Raw genomic sequence first — 26675 nt, forward strand, 5'->3', positions numbered from 1 at the left:
TCCCTGCAAGCCGACAATGCAAACCACCTCTCTCAGATTAATTTAGGCACTGATGGATGAACTTAATTCTAGAAAGTTCTATCTTATCCCAGAAAAAAAAGGAAAAAAAACTAACCCAAACCGAAACGACACTCACGTCTCGCGGTAACAAGATTAATTAGGACTGGCACTCGTTCACGTTCCTTTAAAAAAAAAGGTCTGCAGCGACACAGTTCATTACTCCGTGGAGGTCAACGTTTGGTCCTGTCCAATAAACTACAGAAAGACTCCTAAATTTAGCCGTCCACTTAAGATCCAATATGACAACCGACACTTGAGACTCGAGTTTGAAGCCTAGTTATGCAAGTGTAATGTACATTAGGGACACCACTAGAATCATCCCTCCGCACACCCCTTTGCCTCGGAAAGAAATCTTCTCTCTCCGCGAGGGAGAACGGTGACACCGTGCCAGATGATGGTTTATTAAGCTTGTCACTTCTGGTTTGATCCCAGATTGCCCTTCACGTTGAGCTATGGCGCCATCTCTTAAGTCTCCTTTGAAGAGGGAGCGTGAAGGACGGGACTCTGCCCTCCACCATCAACCTATATCCACATAGCTGTGGGGGGACACAAAGTGGGGGCCACTTGCATTCAGTCTCAACTCTGGGAGCTCAGCAGCAGAGGAGGCGATAAGCGTCGCGCTTGGTGCAACTAAATGTGCATATTACTGCCAGACAGTAAGGCATCTTCTTCACACAGAGAAAATATGATTCTTATACAGTAAATGGTTCTTTGGGCTAGAGCCATCGCCTACTAAAGAACCATTTTCTTTAGTGAGGAATGTTCCTCATGGGGTTTAAGATAACCTTTTTTTTCTGGTTCCTCAAATTAAATTATTTTTTATGGTACCTTAACTACTTTAACTCTAGCATTCCAATATGTAACTTGTCCCTGTGTTTAAGCAACAAAACAATGTATAATTATTGTACCCATCATGACAGCCGACAGGGATGTTTTTTAACTACCAAAAACAGTGATGAAATGGAAAGTAACACCAAAATACAATAGTCCTAGACTAACGATTACCGATGTTTTGACCGATACTTTGTCCGATTTTTTTTCTTTTTTTTTATACATTTTTATCCCACAATTTTGTAACCCAGTTTTCTTTTTCTTTTTCACCCAGTGCCAAAGAACTGGGTGAAAACTTTAAGTTTCCAAATCAATTTAAAAAACTTTAATTGATGATATATAGCTTATATAATGGTTCTGTATCAGTATATCAGTGAGTATGAGCAAATTCCATTCCAATTGGCAACCTGGCCTGACAGGGATATGCACCTGTTGCGCATGCGCACTGCAGCAAAACAGGTGAACACAATACTTCAACAACGAAATTTGCGACTGTTACGCACCAACCACGGGCTCAAACAATGTCAAACTTCTAGCTGCTGAAAACTTCAATAGCAAGGAAGAGAATTGGTGTAGAAGGAAAAAGGAGGGGGATCAAGTATAGACCCCTGGGGGACACTACAAGAAAGTATGTAGGATTTAAGTGGTTACGGTTGCTTTAAAGAACCATTCCAAGAGCCAAAAAGTTGGCACCGTTATATTTCTATGTGGGCCGAGAAGAGACAGAGGCACCAACGCAAAGAAGAGCCTATATCTCCAGGGGCCAGTGGAGAGGAGCATCTCACTCTTTACATGATAATCAAGTATGGCCTCGGGTCACAAGAGTAGACAATTATCCTGACATCAGTACAGAGTGTACTCTGGACTAAATGGGTCCCGAGTTAGGCTGGGGGGACGGGGGACAGAAGCATATTGATTGTGCAGGGGGAGTTACCTTCCATTTCATTATGTTACCTAAGCTGTGCACTCATTGACATTCTGTTGAGGTAGGTATTAAGACTCCTGGGTCGCCATGCGTATGAGACTCCTCTCCTCTCCTATGTTAAAGAAATGCCTGTGAGGCTGTCATGTCACTCACAAACCCCATCACTCACAATCGTCAATCAATATGTCACACTCTATATTTCTCAGTCCCTATATAGGGGAATGCCCCCATATATGGTCACGCATTGTGATATCACGTAAATGGTAAATGGTGCATTTATATATCACCTTTATCCAAGGCACTTTACATAGATTATGCATTACATTCACACACACATTCACACACCCATGGCGGCGGAAACCATGAAAGGCACCAACCAACCTGCACATCTGGAGCAATTAGGGGTTCAGTGTCTTGCTCAAGGACACTTCGACACTAACTCTGGGGGAGCCCGGGTGCGAGCCACTCTACCCGGGTTCAGCCACTCTACCCCTGAGCCACCGCCGCCCATATATGGAGATCCCTGATGTCATCAATATTAGTATACTGTATGTCAGAACAGCAGCCGGCGAAAACTAGAGTTTGCAACAGTCCTGAAAAGGCCCGGCCCTACCTGGGCCCTCATCAAACCCTGCACATTCAAAAGACTGCCCCCGCTGCCACCCTTACTGTAGATCTCCATATATGGAGCTGCACTGTTCTGATATTCCATATAACGATCCGACCTCCTCACACCACACCCTGTACAATCAAGACACACTCGATATATGGCCAGTGCATGTGACCTCGCCCTTTAGGGCTTCTCGCCCTCAGGCGTCTTCATGGTTACAATCGTGAGCATGTAGATCGGACATTTTTATTACTTGCACAAGCAGAGCGAGCAAGTATTTTGAGATGGATCAATAGTGGTATGCATGTATGGTATGCATACTAATTGGCTGTTGATGGTGACGTAATTAAGATATGTTTCAATGTTGGGTGGGTAAAAAGTAATGTATGTATATGTATGTATGTATGTATGTATGTATGTATGGTCCCTTATTGGCTGTTGATGGTGACGTAACTAAGGACAAGGTACGCTTCAAGGTAGGTATAAGGTCAATAAATATGAATATAAATTATGTTGGGGGGGGGGGGGGTATTGGAACCAGAGCCAGAGCCAAAAGACTATAGCACCTGCAGCAATATTTGGATGTGGTAGAGCAGGTTCAAATTGTATGTTCATTTTTTTCCTGCTAAGTGATAATGTCTGCCAAGTTTCAGGTGATCTCTCAAGTTGGTAATAAGGTTTCACTTTTTTACCTAAAGCCATTCTCGCTTCCTCATCCGTTACCGCCCAGGATAGAAAGGCAACTGAGGTCACAATATCCCATCATATAGTGTCTTAATTAATGAGGAAGAATAATCTAGGCTACATAAGCGACCCGCACGGTAGGAACATGGGTAATGACATACTATGATGGCATACTACTGTACTATGTCATCCTCCTATGAAACAGAGAGCAATTAAACCACAGTTTTTACCGGAACTATTCTTCCCCCCTAGCTGGCTATAACATAAGGCGACTCATTAATATGAGATATGGGGAGTTCTATTCGCATGGAGACCAAAGCCCTTTTCACACTTAAAAAGAAATTGCTTGCGCCCCCTCTTGAAGGCAAGACGCTCCTCTGTCACTAATTCAAAAACAAGCCCCCGTTGCTTCTGCACCCGAAAAGCCCCAAAACAATATGGTTTAAAACACACACAAACAGACAGGCAATTCCAGACGTTTCCTAGTTACATAAACGCTACTTAATAGACCGAAGTCCCCCAGGCTCTATACTAGAGCTATATAGAATATAGATACTATACTTATGTGACCTCATTGAGACCTGGGGCTGACTCTACAACTATCTTCAAATGTACTATCTACATTTCTGAAAAACGTATGTTGCTAATTATATCACTGGTGCTTAAACTTTGTCATGTCAAGGACGGCCAAATTGTATGCATTTGACCCCAGAAGCAAAGAGTTTAGTTAAAATGTTCGCTTAAAAGTACACAAATATTTGCACGTTATGATTTTTCTAAAATAGCAGATCAACAAGACGCGCTATGAACTTGTATACCAATTTTTGAACAGCCAAAATGACACAAATGCTTTCCCGTTCTTAATGGGTTAACAGCAATGGCAGTTTTTTTGGCCGAATGCTTACCCCAGAATGCTTACCCCATAGTTTCATGTGGCTAATTATCTCTCACCATTTTGAGTTACGCATAACACACAGTATGATCTTTCATTCATGTAAATCTTGCCCTATATTTTATCCAAAACAAAGCAGCAACGACCTACGCCTCATTGTTGTAGACCTTTACAGGTGAGGTTCGAAGCAATTAATCAAGCCACACTGAGCTAGAGGCGAGAGAAAATAAATCTGTCTCCTGAAACATTTGTCTTCAGGGTGGCATTCTTCCTTTCTCATCAGTGTGCATTCTTTGTTGCCAAAAGAAATAAAGAAAACAAGAAAACAGAAAAAACACCATTCAAGCTCCTATAGTTTTAGCCCAGAGAATGAATTAAAACACAAAGCCTTTTGTCAATCTCTAAATCAAAGATTGTGAGTCTTGGCTCAGAGCATCTGCCACAAAATTCCATGCTGAGTTGGATGCAAGAATTGCTTACTGCTGACTTGCACCTTTCTGAAACAGAATAATTGAGAATTTAAGAGTTTATTAATCTTGCAGATGTGGGCAAGTTTCCCTTGGGGTGGCCATATATCTTGTATGATAAAACGTGTCTTGCACTGACAAACCAGACTAATAAATTGCACCCCCTTTACGACTGTGAAGGTAGACTATACGTTCAACTAGGCTCCCTTGCCTCGCAAGTCTTCACTTTGCGTGTCCCGTTTCTGTTTAAAAGATACCAGTGTTTTGTGCCCTCCCACATCCCTACGACGTGATCCATCATCTTCAGAACGTGGTTGCATAAAACATACAAAACAATGCTTACAACAATACAACTAAAAAGACAAATCACACTGCATTAAAGCAGACGTGTATTTCCCTGCTTGCTGACTAGTACCATGCCGCATAGTCGCCATATTACACCCCTGTATCTTCATGCTGTGACAAGTTTCACAATAGGTAATACAGGGAAGTGCGTTAGCCTTTATGTGTGCCATATCTGTGCCCCTACCCGGCTCCCTTCAGGGGCCCGCTCCCGTTTCGTGTGGGGGTATTTTGTGCAGGACAAAGGACGGTGTGATTCTTCTAAACACAGAGGGCGTTAATCCTTTGTTATTGAAATCCTTGGCTCCCACTAGCAAGTTATAGAGGAAGATTAGTTTAAAGAAATTGCTTGCAGCTCAAATAAATACTGCGAGTCAGCCATATTAGGGCCCCCAATAATATGCATACAGTGTTTTAAGATCAAGTGCATCTGTGAAAGATAAGAATAGTAACTGTATGCACCTAAAGCACTGGTATAACTCAACCTGTGGGGTCTGGCCCACCCTTGGGGGGGACCGCAAGAGGGTAAATCAAGGCGTGAGGTCTGTTTGAAGGTAGTCCAAGAATCATAACTTCATCCATACAGATGTCAGTAAAACGTTTCACGGGGGATCTATTACCCTGTCATTAGCCTCGGTACACAGGCTTTTATTTTCCGTTTGCTACGCCTCCCTGTTTTCTACCAGGGAGGGGAGGGGCAGAGGGTGGCATGGGGGGACCAATATTTCTCCATGCGCACCCCCTCTAGACCAGAAAGCATGCGGGCTAGGCCAGGCTACCCTGTCATTTTAACAAAGCTAACTCAGATATGATGTAACATCACAATTTTAACCCATTTTGGGCGGGAAGCGCTTTTGGTGTTTTTAAAGCATTAGGTTATACTTTAGCTATTGAAAAATAGCAGATCTACAAGCTCATAGCGCGGCACCGACTGCCGCGCTACGAGCTTGTAGGTCTGCTATTTCTTTGCCCCATGTAAGCGGGTTTCGGCAGCTATGTCAATGCCGCATCGGTTCAGTTCATGTGCAACCAGTGCTGTTCTTCGCTGTGGGCGGCAGGAGAGATCGTGCAAATCCAAAAGTGTGTGTGTATTTTGGTTCTCTTATAATTTAGTTTTCGACCGCAAGAAGGGATGGCCAGGCAGCTGCGGCAAGCTGCCCGGGCCATAATGGTCTACAGTACTACACAATGCCCTCTGGTCCAAGGCTTCAGTCTAAAGAAAATCACCTTTATTATTCGATCTTCCTCCACATTACCGTTTGCACAAATAACCACCGACCGGCTGTTTGGGACAATCAACTGTCGTGTCCCCATCAGAGATAAAAATAGGGTGCATTTTGCATCCCAAAACGCAGTTTATAGTCAAGTTTATATTAATAATAATAATAACAACGACCTATTGTACTACTGTACTGTTGAATTCTAGTTTATTTTGCTAGCTTTAGTTATAATAACCATTTCTTCTTCTGTTTTCTACATGAATATAACCACAATATAATGAAATGGGAGTTAAATGCTGCAATTTGTAAAAATGGCAAAATATGACTCCCATCGTCGTTGAAGTGGGACTCATCTAAAAGACCATCCCTGCATCCCAGGACTCAATACACTGAAAACCTATTTATATCACTGCTCCATGGCACATCACTTATGTCAGGGTTCGGGACCACCCATTTCAAGACCCATGTTTTGTGTCACATGTCAAGTGCCACTTGAACTATTCTGGAGGGAACATTTGTTGAAAATAGATGTGCTACAAGCTCATAACATATCGCATTATGAGCTTGTACTAGATAAGTTATTTTCGGCGAAGACATTTCCTATACAGTGAAAACAGGAGGGGGCCTAGTATAGAGACTCCAGCTTAAGTATAGGGTGTAAAGCAGTTAATAAACCACGTGTTTTTTCACAAGAGGAGGAGGAAAGGCTGGAATTCTATCAGATCTGAGGATGCAGGATGGCATGGTACTGGTGCACAGACACTGGCAGGGCGGTCAATCATACCCCATCTGTTATGGAAATAAACCACATTCTGGCAACCTGTATGCATTATTGTCATTTCAAACTGCCAATCAACAGGCTGTGGACAGCCCGGTCTGTTCCCACTGTCCAACTGTCACTGCAGCCACCCACAACCTGCGAGGAAATATAAAAAACATGGAACATTCATATCTTTTTCCATTTAAAAGAGAATTAATTCTCTGCGACAGGGAGAATACAGCAAAATGGCAAAGCAGTGGGCCAACCACCGAAAGGCATCACTGCCGGCCTCATTTGACGCGTTGAGCTATGGGCCCACTTGTACATGCTCCGTGCTGCACACCAGCCTATTCAATTTGCATTCAATCAAGGAACACGCGATTAATACATCACCCTTGACCACAGGCAAATGGTCCTACAGCAAGGCATCAATTTGATTCTATGATACCACCATCATGCCTCGCTGGGATGTTTCAATCATCAATCTAACTGGGTTATGGAAGAAAATCGGGCCTCTGAAGCCCACAATAGCTCCTGCTAATGTAGTGGCACATCATGCGCATCGCCTGTAACATTACCGCTGCATCTATCATAAGAATTTCCTTGGTGGCCCGTACGTCCCCAAGGGGAGGGGCTGGAACAGCAGAGGAAATCAGCTGCATCACTGAGGCATTGGACAGCACATGAACGACGAGTCCTTCTATGCTATGTATGTGTGAGTTTCCCTTCGCTGGCACTGCTTTCAGCCTGGGCCAGAGCAGAACCGAGTGCACTGCAAATGACATGGTCCACAGTCCACACACAGTCTAGTGAGTTCAATATTTGTTAAACTGTAGCCCATTTCCACGGATTAATACATTTAAAATGCATTATGATTACCATTATGATCATTTATGATATACGTTTGCCATTTTGGATGCCCGTTACATTTGATGCCTGTATCAAGGTACGTAATAGACAGCAGGACCACAATCACCAACAATCATATAGTGTGGTACGATGTGTACTTCCGTAGGATATTTTAGGTTATCGTTTTTACCAAACTGGGACCAAACTGTCAGACAATGATGGGGTTCAAATTTCCCCAACCCCCCCCATCTATTTTGGGACCAGTACGCCAGTCAATTAATGTCCAATCTTTATAATATTAGAGTTGTTTTGTAGGGTTTAAAATATTCTGAGTTTCACCTCGGACCCCCGGACTGACCCCTGTATCCATCTCAGTAGGCGACTCATTACATTCCTTGCTCTGCTCCAAAACAATGTCAAATTGGATCATGATTGAAGCATAAAGGTTTCACACCCATTTGACATGAGGGGCGCTAATATATTAAAGTCTAACTCATGTTGATATGGTGATGTAATGGTGATGTAAAACAAACAGAGCAAACAGAAACATTAAACGCCATTAATATGAAGAGAGAATATGACGTAAATGACACATTATGATGTAGATTTTCCCTTCATTGTCAATGGCGTTTACAAAACAAACATTTAACCTGTGTATAGGAGGGGCTAGCGCCCCTCAAAAATGAGTGGGGTCTAGAGGTACGGGATCGGTTTTGGCTCAATTCTTGCACCCATTTTTGCAATTTGCCAACTATTTTGACTAACCTTTATAATAGTGAAATCATTTTTAGATATGCCAGGGACAACAGTTCTGTCCCTCTTCTCAAGGAAAGATCTTGTACGATTTTGAAAAACAAAGAAAAAAAAGAAATGTGTATAGGTTTTGTACTTTGATTAGTATTCTCAGTCATACATTTTGTGTTAGACAGTTATGGTTGAGAGGTATTACTGCAGGGACTGCAATCATGAAGGTATTGCAACTTCTCACTTTGGGCACGTAGAATGACGTGTCCATTTCTCTCTCTCTCACACACACACCACACACACACACACACGTCAGTTTAAAAAAACGCAAAAGACATATTGCATTCCTAAAAGAATTAACAGTAAACAAGCTATTCAAGCCATTTGCTTGTTGATGAATAAGATCTCACCTTGTCGTCATGTATCTTAATCCTGGATAATGACATGTGGTAGTTTAGTGTATAGGTGGAGGTGGACTCACTAGATAACAACTACTGGGCAGAGAAGGTCAGAGAGGTTAATAGAACAGTGTCTTGCCTTCAGCTTGACCTGATAAGTGTATTTGTGACAGCTACACTTGACTGCACAAGGCAGGACCTTCTTCTGCCTTGTACTCCAAAATTCAAAATGAGCCAGATTTGTTTATCCGAAATTTGCCTTGCTAATTCCTCAATCCAGGGATGCAGGGTACTTTTCTATGCCTGACAGGACCTCGGTCCTCTACACACATTTGCATTCCAGCTACAATGCTTTGTCATCACATTCACCACAACAGCCCTGGAAAAAATGTGCCCGTTTTCATCTGAAGGAGAAATGTCTAAACGGCTTGCGTTTAAACATGCCCGCACAGTCACCCGCAGACTGGAGCTCCGTTTGTCTGCTCTGTTGCTAAGACGTGTAATGACATTTAATGAGAGGGTCGTTCACGTGCGCACTGAGCTGTCTCGCTGTGTTAAAATACCAGTGTCACTGCACGGCCAAGTGGGGCTGTCATGATGGCCCTGAAAACCACAGGACTGGTTAGAACAAGGCGAAGCTTTGTCAGGTCAATGGAGGGGACGGGTGAAAGTGAACAATTAATGCCTTGTGGCAAATGAGTGATTTGGCTTTTTCGGCCAACTGAGGGAAAACAGCGATTGGCGTTTATGTGCATACCATATGATGAGACAGAGTTAGCACATTTTAGACTTTTAGAGTGGAGGTTTTAACCACTTAAGTCACATGTACATTGTTTACTGGGGTCCCCCAGGGGTGTTCTGTACATTGGCCCCCTCCTTTTCTCCCGCTACACCAAATTGTGTCACCGGAAAAAGTCAAGCTCACAATGTGTTTGCAATACAACGCATTGTGAGCTTGTAGAATGGATATTTCCACCCATTATGACATGCCCAGAATGACATGACTAAGGTTCATGTGCTTAACAGCTTTGTCTGTGTACCAGAGAGTAGTCAGACGTGTGTATTGCTAGTTAAGACACGTAGGAAACAAAGAGACACAGGAGGCATACTGCAGTTAAACCATTTTTGATCAAGGGAGGGGGTCCTGTTGGTGGCTGAGCCTGTTAGTTCACAGAATCATACCAATAAGAACCTACAAAAAGGTCTGGTTGTCTGAAGAGAATTCGCTCAAAATGTAAAAGGGCAACAAAGTGCCCTTTTACCAAATCTCAGCATGGTATTCCTAAAGTAACCCATTATGCTTAAACGGTTCAACCTAACCTTATTCCTAATCCAATTCCTAACCGTAACCTCAGTAAAACTGTGCCAAAACCTAACCCTATTCCTAAACTTAACTCCAGTAAAACTATGTCCAACAACCCTAAACGTATTTCTAACCTTATTCTCAGTAAAACAAAATGAAAAATACAAGGTTGGCGTGAGGTAGGCGGAAAAGGAGAGGGATTATGGGCTTCGGTACCCGTTACCTTTGCCTCTATACCAGCAGTTCTCAGCCACTGAGTATTGTGGTGGTGTGGTAAACACAGAAGTACACTGTCCTCTTGCTGTGTTTTCACTCTTTGTTTTGGTAGCCCAAAATCTGCCCCGTCTACCAAAAACACCAAAATACAGTGAGAGGGCAGTTTATTTCTGTAAGTAAACACCACTACACTACTCCAGTGGCTGATAACGGCTGATATAGAGGGAAATTACATTGCATTTATTGTTTTCATTATGTAAACACAGGGCAAAGTTAAGTACTATGCGTCTAAGTTTGACATGTATTGAAATCCTGTAAGTATGAGTTGTGTGCATTATTTTCTTTTGTAAAAATCATAAACACATTGGGAATAAATAATTGTATCAATAATTGGTGGTATTTTAAGGTTTCACAGTAAATACATAGAGCACATGGGTCTGTTAATGCTCTGGATATGAATCGTTATAGCGATGTGTTGGGAAATAAAAAAGTGCATACTTTTAAGATTAGCATCGGACCTCAAAAAGAGTTAAGCTTGAAGTCTCACATCCATCATGAATTAGCAATTTCTCTCCGGCATATCATATCTAGTCTACAATAGGTTTAGCACCAAACAAAAAGTGATTGTTAATAAACGAGAATATTAGTTGTAAATAAGAAAAGAAAATAAGTCTAGCACGTGTCTTTGGAAGGGTGGACACTGGACAGACCCAAAATGGTTTGATGACTGGTGTGTCCGTCAGATTGTCAGAGCAGAGGGCGGATGCTTTAATCCCCGCAGGAGAGCTGGGCGAGGCTGGTTCAGTTCTATTTGCGTTCGGCGTGAAACCGGGAGGCCTTCCAACACAGAGCCAGATGGCATGCCATGAACTGTCTGATCACACAGCTCAAAACATAAACAATTACAAATACTTTCCACAGCGAGTATGATTCCCTCCTGCAGAATGTGCCATCCCCGCTCTGGCGAAGCAGAATGTCTCAGTGTGTCGGATGAAAGCAGACTAGAGCATGTATTTTCTTCTAGAACAGTGATAAGTGATACTCGACCTTTTGAATATCAAGGACCACCAGTCGGATATGGATCAGTTATCTACCCGAATCCACACTGTAAAACCCTGCATTTAACGCTGAGAGTTCTAAACCTGTAAGGTTCCGTTTGGACGCCCGGTGGTCCCCAGACTTGACGTTGAGAAACGGTGTTCTATGACATCACAATCGTTACACGCTACACTAATAGTGCTTTTTTTGTGAATGGCTAACCACTCACAGCCATGTGCCATCATTCAATTGGTTCACTCCACCCTATCAGATTAATCTGGTCACATGAAGGGGCTGTGAATCAAGAAATGCATCCAATTCTAGAATGCTGAATGGCCAATAGATCGTTATGAAATGGGCGTAATAGAGATGTGCTAATAATGTAGTTACCTATAAATTGCTTCAGTGGGCTGGAGCCAGGGAAGCCGGTCTATAAAAGCAGCTGACCTTGCTCAATGGTAACACTCCCCATCTTCTAATTTCACCCTTCATAATGTTTACCAGTCCATCGACACAATAAAACATTTAGGGAAGGGCGATATAAAGCAAGTAATTCATTGGAGTTAATTGGGACTCATGTGATAGCAATGCATGTCCCTCGCTGGGTTTACATTACACAAGCAGATTCATATCGGGGCCCTTAACGGTGTTTCCGTTAAATAATAAAAGCCATATGCACCAAAGGCAATCCTGCAACGATAAAGCCTGCCATTCTGGCAATGTGTAAATTAAACAGATAGGCTCCTCCATTTATTATTCAAGGCAATCTCAGGCTGTGTAAGCCCCCAGTTGAATACTCAACATATTTTAAAAGAAAACTGATATTCAAAAAAAGATATATCCTCATGCCTGTGCAGACCTTCAGTGATATTAACTAACAGTTAATGTGATGCTACTGGCTTGGAAAGGAGAGAGCGAGGCTTCCATACAAATCCTGATAATGCTCAGCAGCACAGAGCCCAGCACCACCCCGAGCCCACACATCTCAATATGTCATGGCTAGACAAACTTATTTCAATACATCATTTTGTGGAATATGCCTGGCTGCCCTTTACAGTCAATTTGACTAGGATAACAACAACTCCACAGCCCAGAGAGGCTTTTGCACACTCGCTCTTTAGAGATTCTCAATGTTGGGCACGCTCATACACTTTGATTCAGACGAGTCAATGCCATCACTCGTTATTGAGCAATCAACTGCCATAATGTTTAAAAGCGATTACGCTGTGATGACTGCATCATTTAGAAATGTGGCTGTTCGATGCCCCGGCTTAACAGGGAAATCAATGAAGCAGCCCGAGCCCACAGCACAGGGCTGTTTGTTTTGCTGTGCCTACTGTGATGCTGCATATGTGCCCAGTGCCCACTAATAAATATGTATGTATGTCATTAATGACATACAGGCAAAATCTAAGGATATCAGACAAAAATAGGCTATCATGACATGTCACCAAGTTAGTGACATGCTGACAGACATGCTGCAGCTTATGTGGAAATAAAGTAAAAATGAACACTGCATTCATAGAAATAAACTAATAAAGACAGCTTCATGGAATACCACACTGTTAATTCAAGTAGTATTGTTAAAAGCATATGTGTGACAGTGTGACGCTTAGTGTTTCAAGTCGCACACTAGAGGTTTGAAGTCAGTCACGTCAGTGGTAGGCCAACGTCAACACTCAACATAGGGGACAGAGCAATAATGAGGTTACATGTCACAGCTTGCTTAAATTCAATCACATCAGCCAGCATCAGGTGGAAAGAAGAAGCTCCATTTTAAAGAGAGAAAGAGAGGGGGTAAACTTCAATGCCGCTGCCGACAGTGAGCTGTTTAACGTGGTTACAGACAGACTACACTAACTCGGTGTGTAGGCTAACCCAAGGGAATTAATGGGGTGTTGTTTTTGTCCCGATTCCCTCAACGTTTGGATGGTGGTCTGGTGACACAAAATAAATGAGCGGCGACGCACTCTTCTCTGACTGAGCAAAGGCCTGTCTAAATGGACATTTAGACGCGCAAGGACTTTTTAAGGTTAGGCAATGGAGGTAAAAATAGACCATTCGTCACGCTCGGCGACCGATATAGACATTTTGGGGCTACGGCAGCAAAGATAAACAGTCAGACATTGTATGTTTTAATGTTTATGTTCATTTTGTGCTTGATCTGTGCTGCTGCGTGATTCGCAGAATCGCAGTTTGTCAGATGAATACAACGCGTGGCAAAGCTCACTCACCTGATGCAGAAGGGGATGTAATAATCTCTGCCCGGTCTCTTAATCCTGACAGCAGACCAGGCAGCTTGAACACACACTCAACGACACTCAAGAAGCTCCGTCAGTGACTGTCTCTAATAGACTTTTCTTTCCAACAAAGACTATGTTCACCAATAATAATCAGACGGGAACACAAAACAGCACTTTTCTACGGGTCAGTCACGGTAGGCTGGCTGATTGTTCTTCTCGCGTAAGTAGCCAGCGGCCGTCTACTTCTTCCACGGAGAGTTTTGGGATTTATTCAAATGGTACTTAGCTGTGGCGGGGTCGCCACTCGCCACTTGGAAGCAAAGCAGCCTGGCCTCTCACACCGTTAGCCCAGGCTAGCCTAACACCAACAGCGCCATACAAATGTGTGCCTTGTTGTCATCGGACCAGACGAGCCCGCATTATAGGGACTTCTCCCCGGGAAAAGATGTGATCGTGTCGCCCCGCCGCCGCAGCGCAGTTCAGTTCAGTCCCGGGGGGTCTCTGTGTTCTGTCATCAATAGCAGCGGCGTGTTTGGATCACTGTCACCAAGCTGCCAGCAGAGACACACTCACACACACACATACAGACAGACCCGGCTAGATGCGGCAGGCGGGCAGGCTCCCTGGCAGGCAGCAGGGGATAATGTCGACTCGTTGAGTTCCTCCCGACGCTCCGTTACATCAGATGTGGTTTCCATGTGTCCGGATGCGCATAAATCCGGCCGTAAACAAGCAATGCAGCATTCTTCAGGTCGGTCATTTGAGCAGCAGTGATTGCGTGGTGCTCCACTTTCCAACACGGCCTCTACACACTACACAGTACACACACACACACTCAATCCTGTCTTCCCAGCCTCCTCAGCTCCTGACAAACACCGGGTAGCCAATGCAGGAGCAAGTCCCGCCCACCCGTCCATCCTTTCAGCCAATCCAGGAGCACGTCCCGCCCACCCCTCCATCATTTCAGCCAGTCCACAACCGCCCCCGCCCATTTCAGGCAACGGCGTTTGGCGCAAAACATGGACAAGAGCCCAATGGATCGGGTCTTCCAGAAGGATGGATTGATGATTGATGGATTGATTGATTGATTGAAAATGTTATTAAAAGTTTGCAGAATGGGTAAAGTTCGAGATAAGTATAGGTCGATACAAAAACCGCTAAAGAGAATAAAACCAGAAAGCACTAAGACTAAATAAGGGGTCCTCCATTTTCAATTCATCAGAACATTTAAAGACATTTATACAAAACACAAATGCCGTATACACTATACACTTTATATGCAAAAAAGGAAATCATCACACGGTTAGAAAAAGAGAAGGTGGTGCGGCGTGTGCTGCTGAGGGTTGAACAGCAGTGGTTCTCAAACTTTTTTCTTCTTCCAAGGACCCTCATGAGTGGAGAGTACAAATGTAACGAAATGGACCTGTATTTGTTCCATTTGCACGCTCTCAGAGTTACAGACAGACCTGTAAGGGACTCTTTTTTTAGGTGATAAGGTGACTACGGAAAACTACAACATGACGTCACACCGCGGTGATAAGCGACTCAAGGCCTATTCATATACTGTGGTGGTATAAGCCAGTGGTTCCCAAAGTGGGATCCTAGGGGTCCTTGAGAGAGTTCCAGGGGGTACCCAGCTAGATGATGATTAGGAACCAAATGGACCTTTATGGGTCTGTAACTCTGAGAGTTAAAATAACAGTGATTTTACAGTATAAATGGGGGGTCCCAGAGATAGAAAGGCCATTCAATGGGGTCCGTAGCATAATGCATGTCAAACTGAGGGTCCTTGAAATGAAAAAGGTTGAAAGTCACTGTAAGCCCGAGCCGTAAAACATCTCGTCTTTTGGGGGTCCTTGGCATATATTTTCAAATGGGGGTCCGCAGGCTAATTAGTGCCAATTTGGGGGTCCTTGACATGAAAAGGTTTGGGAACCACTGGTATAAGAAACTCACCAAACCCGTCTAGCTCTGTTTCTACTAACCACTGTTTCGGTGGTCACCTTATGGAACTGGAAAGCGGTCGAAAGGCGAGTGATCTACCGACTGAGCTACTCGGACACAAAAAACGAAAAAAATTAAAAAAATGTTTTACTCAATCTCCTTCTATATACCGGAAGTTATGAGTCGTGCAGTGGTGTTTTCCTGCATAAACACAGTGCTATTTTGGTGCTTTCGCTTTTTGTTTTGGTTGCCCAAAAACCAAACATACCCGTCTGTCAAAGCAAGCAATGAAAATAAAACTACAGAGGGGGAAATCGGGGGGAAAATAAGTTATTCTAGTGGAGTAAAAAAAAGTACAATATTTGCCGCTTGGTATAAATTATAAAAAATGTACTTATTTAATTTCCACCACTGATACATACCACTATATATAGATATATATAGATCTAGATAATAATAACATAATAGTAATGCTGTGTATATAATTATACTTATAATACCACTACGGCGTGGACAAATCCATCTAGAATAAGATGGCCTGTCCCTCTGTGTCTGTATATCCAGACTAGAGCTAAATCTTGCAAGCCACAACACCGATCATTGCCAAATGTCTCGTGTCACGTACAGGCGACATCAGTACCTCCAGTTGTACAATATTTACGTTTAATTTTATAATAGAACTCAATGGGCATGCCCTCTGGCCGGGCTGAAATCTTGCAAAATTTGGATTCATATATAGTAATGTCATAGTAATAGGTATAGTGCCCAAAACTTTTAGCTTGAGACCCAAAAGAGAAAGAGTCTCCCCTGAACACAGTCTAGTGAAAATAGTGACTTGGAAATTGAGATCCACATGGGACTGGAGCCTATATATGTTCCTGTGGATCCCGAGACCAAACACGATTAGATTGTGGTCCCCGCCAGGCCGAAGGCATGGCCGAGACTATATAACTACATGGGGAAGGCAGTGGCTCAGGGGTACAGTGACCGGATGAGAACAGCAAGGTTCCCAGTTCGAACCCGGGCTCCCCCAGAGTTAGTTTCGAATGTGTGAATGTAATGCACAATCTCTGTAAAGCGCCTTGGATGTGTGTACCATTTATGTTTTCGCCCTGCATGTGTGTCAGTGTGTGTGTGTGTGTGTGTGTGTGTGTGTGTGTGTGTGTGTGTGTGTGTCAAAGCCGCCCCCACAATTGCCCTGCGGATTGATTGACTTTACTATACAGAAATGTAAAGAGCACAAGGTATAGTCAGACATTTGAGCTAAAAGGATAACACAAAATGGGGACTTATTTCCATTGTTCCATTAAATTCATCAACATAGCAATGATAGCATAAAAATCACCAAAATACAATATCATCAATCAAAGCCTCCCTCAAAATCCACCTTTTCAGTCTCGCTTTCACAGTGCCACCATACAGCTGATTAGAAAAATGTGGGGTGGCCTTTCGTTTTGTATGGTGGCACTGTAACTCTTGAAAAGTAGGTCAGACAATCACAATACATTTACATTTTATTGTGATTGGATCCTTGGATCATTATGCAACTCCCCAAATAGACCACCCACTGAATATATTTTGAGTGGTACAACCACTCCATTGCATGGAGCTATGTGTCTCTCTGGCTGGGACCCCGGCTGGCTGGCTGGCTGTTTGGGACGTGGGGCGGCTCGCCGGAACCGGGCCAGCACCCTGGAAGTTCCCCACATGGAGTTGCACCACTTAGTTGACATGGGTGTGATTTTCCGTTCCCATTCCAATTGGCTAAGACTGCCTTCCAAAGTTCGCGGGCCCTGGTAGACAACCCTGCCTGGCGGAGACTTACTGTATGCTCCTAGGAGCGCACTTTTGTAGTTGGATTATAATTTCATATTTTTGTTTAATTAAGATACAGGTAAGTGTGAAAATAAGGAGTAATGATGCCATTGCTGTCACAACTGCAGTTTTCATCATTTACGTATCTATCTAATCATTTTGCGGACGCTCGCTTGCTGTCTAAATCGCTCGCTGTCTGTCAGTCAGTCAGTCAGTCAGTCAGTCAGTCAGTCAGTCAGTCAGAGTATACTTCCTTAGCATAGAGCAAGACAGCTGCTCGCTTTCTGCGCCATCTCACAACGCCACGACGCACGGACCGCCTCACGGAACCTAGCGCCGCACAGCCCTGTCCTCCAAACTCAATCTGCCCTGCATTACACACGCCAAACATTCTAACATTCATCTTAATTAAATTAATTTGCGTAAAAAAAAACCCATCTCCCCGCAAATCACGTGTCACCAGTGTCACCAGTGAAATGCATGTTGGGACGGACACAGATTAATACTGGGACACACTATTCTGCGCAACAGACCCACTGTGGTCTGACCCGCCTTTTACTCAAACCCGCAGAAGAAACCATGCTCGCCACGGGCGAAACAACTCGGACCCTGATACTACTAGCTACTCTTGCGCCAGTCGACATAACTTCTTCTTTGGGGAAGCATCGCGGCCAACGCGCGGGTTGCGTTGCACAGGCACCTGAAAGCCAGCTCTGACATTTGGACGGGGGCATGTTAACGTGAACGAAAATATTCAATAACTTCCATTTATAGGCAGAATATCACCACCAAATTTACATCACACATCAATGTACTTATGATTGTACTACAGCATTTACTTGCAAAAGAAACGTTTAATTAGCCTACTTTTGTGCCCAACACAACTCCCCACCATCTGTAAACAATTCAACCCCTATCACATTACCCACACTGAACATCATTTGCTGTTCATATATTCAGAATGGGTAAGGACTAGTACATAACAATTGCTCCAAGAAACTTGTTTAAAATATTTGTGGCTGTTTCTACAAAGTCATTGGAAAATAACAAAAGTTGACAACAAACAGAGCAGCCTTGAGGAAATGTGGCATGAATACGAGAAAAGCATTTACTGGTGAATCAGAGCATGTTTCCTGCCATTATATATTCAATAGAAAATGAAATATTTCTTACAAGGCCAGTTTCACAGCTCCAGCTACTGTATTAGCATGAATGAGAGGGACATTGTTTTAGGTGGTTTTGTTGGTATAAATTGTGGATTTACTGAAGGGCATATTTGAATTAGTAATAGTTTAGCTCAGATTTTCTAAAACTCAATTGATCCACATTTTTGTGGCATAGGAGCGAAATGAATGTAGTCCCTCGTTTGTGCCGAATCATAGCCTTTATTCAGAGACTCATCCAAAGCCGATCTACAGAACAATGGCGTTTGAGATATGAGTTTTGGCCTATTCCGTTTAAAGTTTGTCTCTATGCCAATTTCCAAATCCTAATTGTATTGTAACATATTCTGTACCAATCTTCTATTGTTGTTATGTCTACACATAATTCCTCTTCGGGATCAATATGGTTTAGTCTCATCTTTTCAGAATGTGTTTAGTTTTCACCCAGTTTTGTTCAGTTGACATTTTTGATCAGTTTGTCTCGTCTAGTATGCAGTGTTTTGCAAACTAAATCCAAAGAAAAACAAAACAATGACACACATCCAGCAGAGTTATGAATTAAACATCAGCACAGTCTGGCGCTATTCTATATTAGTCAGCTGCAAGTGCTAACAATGATCCAAGACACAAACTACTTCATGAATATGCGTGCATGTGTTATGAATGTATTGACATGTGAAACCACTGTCCCAACATGGTATAATTATCTCATGCTATGTTTTTGAGTGGTTCAACCACTCCTATAGACAGCTACAGTATGTGTGTCCCTGGGTTCTGGGTCCCTGGGTCTGTCTGTCCGAGCACGAAAATAGCATTATAGCGTTCACCACCAAGTGTCGCTGTTGCACAGCCTAACACACAGACACACACAGGCCAGAGGGCCAGTACAGTACAGTACAGTTACCACTCACTGCAGACGGGTCCGATTTTCCCCCTTCAGAAAGCACCACAAACGACCTGGGACTTGTCAACTATTCAAACGCTATACTAAGTTTTCTATGCCACATTATGCATATTCTCCCCAACCTCCCCATGCCACAATGATGACTTTTTTTCTTTTCCTTCTTTTTCTTTTCAATAACCGGAGAAAACATTTATAGAAGATTCTCCTGGGTGTAAGAGAAGTTCTGCTGGCTCGGGGTAATGCAGTGACAGCCTTGAAAGTCACAGCGGATGGGATCACTCATGGCAGGCTGCTGCTCTGAAGCTTTGGTGCTTTCCTTCAAAAGCCTCAGTCAGCGGGGAGCCTGGTTGCTCAGCTGCACCGCTGGCTGTTAGGGTCTCAGGAGTCCCTAACCCAAGGAATCCTTGGGGAGTTCCACTTCTCGGCTTCACAGCGCTTAACCCATTCTGACCTGAGATCAGATTCATACGAGGTTTTCCACTGGACACACACTTGTCTGATTACCCCATTCTGACCTGAGATCAGATTCTAAAAATGTCAGTCGTTCTTCGATTTTTCAAAAAATAGCAGACCTACAAGCTCGTAGCGCGCCACTCGGTGGCGCGCTATGAGCTTGTAGATCTGCTATTTTTCAATAGCTAAAGCATAACATGATGCCAACACCAATATGGGTTCCCGTTCAGAATGGGTTAAGCACAGTCTTTCCCACACGGTACCACACATTTCCCTCTCATCTCATATCCCGCTAACGCGCCTGTTGATACATTGCAATCTGATTGGAGTTTGGCTTTGAATTAAACATAACGAGGATATAATGTTAGGATGATGAAGGTTGGTCCACTGCGATAAGACGCACATTCCTGACAGCTCATACTGAAGCTGTTTTAGTTATGAATATCATTTGTTTGAAACAGAGCATACAAAGTCCTTGTTACTGCTTCAGAGAAACAAAAACTGTTAATCAAACAACTGGAACCAAATGGAAACTGGAATTCAAATGGATTTGTACACTCTTAGATTTATGCGGGTCTGTGGACAAAATTGCGGCTACATAGTCAAACCAACGTCCAGGGTAGACAATACATACAAAGTAATAGAAAGAACATTGGCAGTGGCTGTCATAACAAGGTCCAGAGAAAGTTCCGAAATAATCAAACTAACAAAGAACATTGGTCAGACGTTCAAGCTAGGCATGCTATATTTAGTTTTGTTTCCGCATTCTGACAAAGACTTCACTCTGCTTCACAACTGGTTCCAGCGCTGTACACAGCTTCAGTGGCTCGAGCGACCAATGGAGCGAGCCGCAGTGTTTCTAAGCAGATTCACTGAGCTACTGTGTATGGGCAGATTACTGAGTTCAGTATCAGAACTGAATTCTGATGCAGTATGAAACACTTTTGTCCTCTACGAACTTTCTTTGTTTTGGCAAGGTCGTCCAAAACCAAATGTTGCAGCCTTAATTAATGCATATAAAACTGTGTGTCCTTGAAATTAAAAAAAAGTTTGAGAATCACTGCAGTAGACGTCAGGTCTTGAGGAGCGCAGTATAGTTGGCACAACCAAAGAGCAGCACACGTGTACACATGGCATGCATTCACGCACAGTCGCGCGCGCCCGCACACACACACACACACACACACACACAGGAGTAACATCAGCATGAGGAGCGAGGATTGTTGGTTGTGTGTAGTCACTAATAGGACTGACTCAGCAGGATGTTGTGAGATGGAGAATGCCTGCTGTTTAACTGCAGGACATCACAGCGCCTTTGCCTCATTAGTCCACCCGCCCACGCCTGTGGCCAGGATCGCACATGCTAATACATGCTAAAATACCTATTTCATATTTCATGACGCTTCATTTGTCTTCTTCAACAGGCCCATTTCATTTATTATTCACCAATGAGGGGTGCATCAAGTACTTGAATGAAGGTTAAATGCCTGGGATCTTGTGGATCGACTGTCTGAAACCCTCCAGGCCATGTGTGGTCCGAGTCCCTATAATGCTCGATGCACACTCAAGTCGCACTGCAAGTTAAGTCTTACTTACTACAGAATATAAATGAGTCCTTAAAAAAGTATTTTGATATGTTTGGTGCCAGTAATTAGACACAAACATGTAATTACATTGTGCACTCCAAAGTGTAAACTGAGCCCTAATTAATGTTGGATGTTTGGAAGAGATGTGTGCCCACGCACCACGCGCCACATTCCAAACATTCATCTACTCCGGCTAATTCAATCGTTTTGCTTGTAATCTATAAAGGACAGGGCCAGGGGAATCTCATGTTACCTAATGATATGCATTGGCAAAAGCTAATTCTATTAGCGCCGACCATCAGTGAACACAATGAGGCTGGCGAAGGCCTTAATGGCACACTCACCTTTTCATCTGAATGCCAGTTGAGAGCTATCCAGGGGATTGGGAGAGATGGTTGACAGTGCGTTCGTCCACCACCTCAAGTAGAGTAAGAATCTTGGTTTAGAATGCTTGGTGCTGGCTGTTGTATCTCCCATATCGACGTCTCTGTACAAAATCGAATACAAAATATTTGTTAAGCGGGCATGTAGAATTGCATACGACAGAGAATATCAATACAGAGGGAATCGTGACGCGACCGAAAGGCTCTGTTGTGAATTATTAATGAAAACCTATACAATTAAGAGTCTTGTCTATAGGCATAGGCATAGTGGTTCTTCCCAGCAACAAGCTTGTATATTTGGAAAAGATTTCATTCTTTTTTGCAAAATAGGATCCAAAAGATACGAAAAGAAGGAAAGGTGAATAATCTGAAAAGGGGCACAAAATGTATTCTTTCCCGGCCTCATCGGATCCCACTATACTAGGCTTATGCAGCCAGGCACACAGTATGAAAGTCTTCCATCTGAATACCCACTGAATCAACGTGATCTGCTTTAACACATTTAGTACCGGAACTGCATCAAAATAAAGGCGCTGCTTGCGCCAGAGTAATCGCCAGAGTAGTGATCGCTTCTATTTTGAAAGCCATGAACCGGAAATACGTTCTTAAAAAAGTTGACTGACAAAGTGACCTCAAAATCTCCGATCATCTTAATATATTTATATACGCTCCAAAAAGAGTTCATATTTTGCGGGAGAGACGGATGAGGAGCAGAAACGCAGCGCCAGCATATCGATCCATTCATCACCACGGAGAGCGCCCTGGATCAGGAGATACGAGTCATTCTTTCCGCCGCGCTAACATGGGAGTCAATGACAAGCTAATATTTGCACAGAGCGTTAGCATACGGCAAGCGAAAAGCGAAATGCCAAAAAAAAAAGAAGGAATAATTCTGAATATTATCATCTCGCCCCGCGTCGTTTGGACGTCGCTAGGACGTCCACAGACGTCTAAGGCACCTCTCGGTTCCAATCCTTATGACGTTTCAGGACGTGTTATGTACTAAATGTGTTAATCAGGCAGCTCACTGGGGCGACCCGATAGTCGAGTGTTTGGGGCGCATACATGGGCACAATGCCCTCGGTTTGATTCCCGGCCGGACCGACTATTTCATGAATGTTATCCCGCTATCTCTCTTTGCATGATTCCTTGTCTCTCTCCATTGTTGCAGTTAAAGGGCCACTTCACCCGTTTTTCAACCCGATCGCATTTGAATGATGTTTAGGACACAAGAAACACTTTCCTGGGGGTTCGATGATGTGTGTAATATGAGTTTTTAGATATTTTTATTAAGTATTCCAAATGACTCATCAGGCATCGCCACATTGGTCTCACATCCTTCCTGGACTACTGTACATGTTGTCTCAGTAAAGCCAAATTCCAATACCCAAAATCTCGGCCAGTGGCTCACTCCAGCATGGCAAATTATGGTGAAATTGGTGACCCGCCGAAATATGTGACCATCTTGGACTTCACACAAATTACATGGAAGTCTTTAAATATGTGGCCGAAATACCTCTAGGTTGAACTCTGCTAATGAACAAACTGCAATGATTTACGTTCAGACACTGACATTATGTGATGTCAACACAAATTGTGACATATTTCAGCAGGTCACCAATTTCACTATAACACCACCATGCTGAAGTGACCGAGTGTGAGTGAGCGAGTGGCCGAGATCTTCGGTATTGGAATTTGGATTACGACAGTCATCCCCGTCTCCACAAGGAGGGGGAGTGCACCAAAGCATTATGGTCATTGTTGGAATTCAGCAATCCAGTCAAACGCTATAGTCAAACAAACAGACTACATTATTTTTCTGGCCATATAGTGCAAATTTCAAATGGAGTGACTGCAGTTTCTTCCAGCGGTGAAATGAAAACAGATTTGGTTTTTTTTTAAAACCATGGACTGGCAGACAGACACTGACAGCATGAGCACGACCACCAGAGTGGCCCCTATTAGTTGCCGCTAAAAAAAGACGCCGCTCCCATTAACTGCAAGTCGCCCAACACAATTTCACCAAAGCATGAATTAGTCTTAACTTGGAGTGGCAGTGGCGTGACGGGAGAGAGTGGCTGAAGCCTGAAGCACAAGGCCACAGGAAACCTCTGAGTGGTATAGAAAAGCGTTCAGGCTTGAAACTCACAGTGACAAGGCCAGTCAGCGCTGACGACACCTCTGTTACAGGCCACAGAGAACTTCTGAAAGGAAAGGCCAGGATAAGGGGAAGACTAAGAGGCTGACGAAGGGTAGCTGTGGAAGTTTAGAAGCCTATACTTAGCGTAGGCTTCTAAACTTTGTTTAGCCTAATATGGACTAGCCTTCGTCATCTGTGCTTTGGGTTTCTTCAAATACAGTGCATGATGCGTGTGTATGGCGTCTTGAATCTATCATATCCCTGCGGGATCAATACAGGCCTGTAATATCTTATTCTTATCTTTTCTTATCTCTTATTCAGATGGTCAGATCATACAGTATCAAAAGGCCAAAAGTGCACAAATTAACATTTGTTTTAATGCAATGGATACTGTTATATAACAGTATACCTTTCAAACCACAGAGAATAAAATAAAACCAAATTCCTTTCTGTCTATCTGTCACCACCTTATTTTATGGAAAAAAATATATCTTAGACGTTGAGCACATCGGAGCATCAAAGCAGCATGAGATGATGTCAAACATCCCATTTCCTGATGAAATGCAGTAAATGTATGTATCAAATATTCAATGCAGAAGCAGTGTACGTGCATTACAGATACTTCTCAGCTAGTGGTTGGTTTCATAAAATGCACAATGGCAACTAATAGCCCTCATTGTGAGTAGGCCTTTAACGCGTCTCTCAACACAGCATGATTCCATGAACAAGATTAGATCATTCCCCTTTGTTTACATGCTCCATTTTAGCTCTAAAAGTGTTAATTCACTTTGAGCCAAAGCCTGTCACGGTGAATAAGGCAGTGTTAACATTTTAAACAAAAGGATTATTCTGACAAAACCTCGTCACAGTGCATCATATTCTTGCACTCTTTTCAGCTATATGTAACATAGCAAAATAATAATAATAATAGTAATAGTAATAATAATAACTGATGCAGGAAATACTAGTCTCTGAAGATACTCTAGCTGGTCAAGAACGCTGCTGCACATGGACTGACAAGAACTAAGAGAAGAGACCATTCTCACTGGCTCCCTGTAAAATCCCTCTCCCCTACAAGCATTTAAAGGCCATTTTAGAGCTCATTGTTTCCCGTTACCGCAATAGTACAGTAGAAACTATAAAATATATATATAAACGTATATCTATTCTACGTCCGAGCATAGACATGGTAACGCCCCCCCTGCCTCTGATTGGCCTATACCAACACTGCCGGCCTTACCAGACTTTCCTCCGAGGTGGATAAGTATATGCTGGATATAATACAAGAGAATGACAGCTTGGCACGTGCGACAGTAACTTTTGTGGTTTGTAGAAGAGGCAAACTAATTAATATATTGTTTATGCCGTTTATTTTACATGTGTACAGTGTAAACTTGAAACATTATTGTACTGTAAGAAGGTATCTTTTTTAGTATAATAGTATTAGTTTACTATAATTTGATGAATACACGATAATCAACAACACTAACACTTTAGTATAATAGCCTGGACAAGAAAGATAAAGCACAAGCACAATAGGAGTATAGATAATACGATCACCATTTATATCTGTCCAGTCCAGTAGACCATTAGGTTTAGTGCATTATATTTCTATTAAAATACTTCTAGGAGGAAAATGGAATGGTTTTCTCAGGGCTTTTCAGTGGATGTTAGATAAGACTTTATTGATCCCCGAAGGAAAATAATTAATGTAGCCAATGTATAGATATTGCACCAACAGAAGAAAGCGGGCGGAGACGCGAATCGCCGGAATTAAAATGGACAAGGCACTTGACGAAGCTCAAATCTAAATCTCAATCAGAGCGTATACATCCAGCGGCACATTGTGCATCAAGGATATGGTTGGGGGTGGAGGAAGTGGGGGAATTCTATCCCCGTCTGTTGGTAGGATATGAGTATTAAGTTCCATTTAAATTAAATAAAGTTCAATCCAAACTTTATTAATCCCAAAAGGGGCAATTAGATTCTAGCATGAGCGTGTAACACAGAAATGCACACATATAAACAAACAACTACCCCAAGGACCTAATGTAGAGTATAGCTAGTGAGTTATACATTCTCATGTAACCACGTAAATAAGCTATGGAGACAAGGGGTTTGAATCCTCTGGTGATCTGTCTTTTCCGGGCCTTCCAACGGACATAATTGGCTAATATGTTCATGGCTGGGAGAGAAGCCACTCGAGCCAGTTGCAGAGGATGATCTGATCTCTGTTGCTGCATTAGTGACTAGTCATTTCAGTGAGGTGTGGGCCAAGGATGGGGACGTGGCCTTTAGTAGTAAGACTTGCCGAGCCATGAGGGCATTGAGGCCCATATAGGGCAGGAGCCTATATCCTGTTTCTGTAGCGTGAGGCAGCTTGATGTAAACGTACACCCACTGGACCTGATGTACAAGTACACCCCCTGGACATGATGTACAAGTACACCCACTGGACCTGATGTACAAGTACACCCACTGGACCTGACGGTGGTATGTCAACAGGGACTTACACCAATCCAACCCCTGGTGTTGATGCCATGGGTCCCATTTTTGAGTGGTGCAACCACTCCTACAACCAGCAATGTCCATGTACCTGTGTACCTGTGTGTGTCTATGAGCACGAGTATGTTACTTATTTATACCAGTAGGGCCAGAAACAGAGAGAGGGGTAGTGCTGTGTCTCTAATGAGAGAGAGAGAGAG

The 26675-nt window shown here is 43.1% G+C and overlaps 1 protein-coding gene across 2 annotated transcripts in view; it reads right to left on the bottom strand.

Moving 5' to 3' along the window:
* Positions 1-14372, bottom strand: part of large1 (LARGE xylosyl- and glucuronyltransferase 1) — a 106502-nt gene extending 92130 nt beyond the window's left edge. The window contains exon 1 of one of the 2 annotated variants that reach the window (XM_080757330.1): positions 14176-14372. The gene's annotated coding sequence lies outside the window, so the exon portion shown is untranslated. Of the gene's footprint in view, positions 1-13573 lie in introns of both variants that reach the window. The other variant, XM_080757329.1, reaches the window with a different exon arrangement.
* Positions 14373-26675: the final 12303 nt, after the last annotated feature.

This window comes from Protomyctophum bolini, assembly GCF_963924005.1.
Source record: "Protomyctophum bolini genome assembly, chromosome: 23".
NCBI classification, from domain to species: domain Eukaryota; kingdom Metazoa; phylum Chordata; class Actinopteri; order Myctophiformes; family Myctophidae; genus Protomyctophum; species Protomyctophum bolini.